The sequence below is a fragment of the Atta colombica genome, unplaced genomic scaffold (assembly GCF_001594045.1).
Source record: "Atta colombica isolate Treedump-2 unplaced genomic scaffold, Acol1.0 scaffold5, whole genome shotgun sequence".
NCBI classification, from domain to species: domain Eukaryota; kingdom Metazoa; phylum Arthropoda; class Insecta; order Hymenoptera; family Formicidae; genus Atta; species Atta colombica.
In genome coordinates, this window is record NW_017259539.1 from 204950 (window position 1) to 207977 (window position 3028).

Genomic DNA, 3028 nt, shown 5'->3' on the forward strand with positions numbered 1-3028 from the left:
AAGCCTTCACATAATCTCCTTCCCTTTCACACGTTTAGATTGAAGATATAACGATTGGAAATTTTATTTTATTGTAATAGTCCTCTTTCGGAACCTCCTTCAGCTCATATGTTACATTCGCTTGAATGGTTGATATATCCTCAAAAAACTGTCCTGTTAAAGGCATTTTTATTTTGGGGAACAAAAAGAATTCTGCGAGATCGGAAGAATATGAAGGATGATTTACCACTGTGACCTGGCGTTTGGTGACACAATTAAGACACAGAATGAGCTGATGCATTGTCGTGAAGGAGTATCCAATTCTCAGAAGCGATGATATCTCGTCTGACATGTCTCATTCGATTTAGAAAACGTTTTAAAATCTCTAAATATCGAATTAATCGGTTTGGCCAAGTGGCACAAATTCATGATGAATCAATCCTGCAGAATCAAAAATGCGATGATCATCTTCATTTTTTATTTCTGTTGAACTTTCATTGGTCTCGCTTCATTAAGGATTACCCATGCAAACGACTGTCTCTTTGTTTGTGAATAGTATATGAAATACCATGTCTCATCATCAGTAACGATAGCTTTTATAAAATCTGGATCCTTGTCTGTCATTTCAACAAAATCACGACAACAACATTCACACGCATTTCTTTCTGTTCTGGAGTTAAAAAATATGGAACAAAGCGCGCACAAATTTTTCTACGGTTCAAACCATGAATGATAGAAATAGTGTCTTCACCAATTTTTAACTGTTCAGATATTGCACGAAGTGTCAGACGAGGATCCTCGGTTAGTAAAGAACGCAGCTTCCTCATTTTGAGCTGTTGACGGTCGACCACTTCTCATCATCTAGTGCCAACTTCCTTAAAACGTTTAAACCAGTCGAATGTTATTGTGCGTGACGGTGCATCCTCTCCGAACGCTGTTTTCATCATTTTGTGAGTTTCCGTTGCAGTTTTGTCAAATTTGAAATAAAACTTGATACACACTCGTAAAATATGAATGGAACGCTTAAACACATAAATCAAAACGTCCTCACTTGCCAAGTATTCAATCGATATTATTATAATTTGCACATGTTCTGCATGAAGCTTTTTAGAAATAATTTGTCTCATAAGAAAAAAATCAGTTCGGGAACTGTTCGGACATACTGTGTGTGTGTGTGTGTGTGCGTGTGCGTGTGCGTGTGCGTGTGCGTGTGCGTGTGCGTGTGCGTGTGCGTGTGTGTGTGTGTATAGATATATAATATATACAGAGAACAAAATAGTTTTATATGATTTTGTATTTGCTGTAGTTTTCGAATTAAAAAAGGAAATGTCTAAGCCAATGTGCGGTGAAACTGTGTCGCGAGAATTTTTACCGCCGCCGTTGTCGAGTGAGGCGCGATGAGCCGAATTACGAATTCTTTTGCTTCATCGTGCTATATGTATATATATATCGAAATCAATTTTACACCAAGAATTGTAACAAATTCAGTTTTTTTTCTATCTGATTGATTCACGTGATCATTTTTATATATATATAAAAGAAAAGTTCATATTTTACGATGATTATCATGATATTTACGAAAAAAATTTACTCTACCCTGTGGAATGCGTCAAACTATGCAAATTTCTTAAAAAAAACACGTTTTTATTTTTAAAAAATGCCAGATAAGGGTAAGGATAGATTCAAAATCTATGAAATACAGACTTTACTATTAAAAATGAAAAAAAAACTTTTAAATACGATTTTTCGCGGAGTTACACTTATTTGAATTTATGCGAAATTTTGATATAAATTTTTGTTGCAAGTGTATATATGCTACAGGGTGTTCGGAAAATCGCCTGCAATACTTTGGGAAGTGATTCGGGACTCAAAAAGTTTTTTTCCTTCTTTTTGGGTCCCGAATCACTTCCCGAAGTATTGTGAGCAATTTTCCGGATACATCCTGTATAAAAATATTAATCGCAATCGCACGACAAAGTTACATCACACTCATGAGTGCAGTCGCAATATATAATATATACGTATGTCTGTAGATACTGGTAGTGTTTTGACGCTAAGCTATGGCGCGAGACATAGACGTATATAGACACGTACATCCTTTACGCGAATCGACGAGTTGCATCAGATCGAGGTTATTGGAACTCAATAAGGGCTGAACCGATCAACTTCTATTAAATTGACAAGGAAAAAAGAATTTTTTAATCGACCTCTCAGTTAGCTTCCGTTTCATGACAAACATCCCTTTTTTAAAAAAAATATTAAGATTTAGAAATCGCTAGTGAACAATTTTTAAAAATCAAAGTTTCGATTTTCCTTAATATTCGATGCAAAAATGGCTTAATCCGGATTTTAAATGTGATACTATATATTTTTTTGATTGCTGATAATTTATTTAACTTTATGATATATGCCTCAAGAAATAGCCCGATTAATGTGAAAAAATGACCAAATTTCGAATTTAAGGTCGATTTTAGCAAGTTTTCAAACATTCAAATGGATAGTTATTCTTCTCAAATTATAAATCCAGAACAAGATCCAATTGTAATTTTCCCGATTTCCTACAGAGAGTAACCCTCCTACAGGATCTTTAAAAGTTGTATTAGGTGAGGGAAAAAGTTCGTGGCGTTTTTTAAATGCCATCTAATTGGAAAAAATACCTAATATTTAACTTTATAAAACATTTTTAAAGATAAAAAAAATTTTTTTACTAGTTCTAAAATATCGTTTTGTGGTTTTAACATCTTCAAATTGATATTAAAAAACTTTTTATTAAAAAATGAAATAAGTAGATAATACAAAAAAAGATGATTTAATTAAATAAAATAAATTACATATATAAAAAAACAAGAAAGGAATAAAGATAAAAGCAGGAATGGAATCATAATTCCAATGGAATCATAATTCCAATGATCAAAAATGTCCATAGGCATGAAGCTTGAAAATGACAATTTCTTTTGTTATAATCGTTTAAAGTTTTATTTTATTAATGCCTCAAAATAGAGAACTTTTCGACTCAGTTTAGTTCGCTTTATCTGCCCATGAAATATTT

General features: G+C 33.0%; 1 protein-coding gene across 1 annotated transcript in view; it reads left to right on the forward strand.

Annotated features, from left to right (window-relative positions):
- The window catches only part of LOC108691692 (calcium/calmodulin-dependent 3',5'-cyclic nucleotide phosphodiesterase 1A-like), a 204836-nt gene that overhangs the window by 129165 nt on the left and 72643 nt on the right, over nt 1–3028 (forward strand). The window lies entirely within an intron of this gene.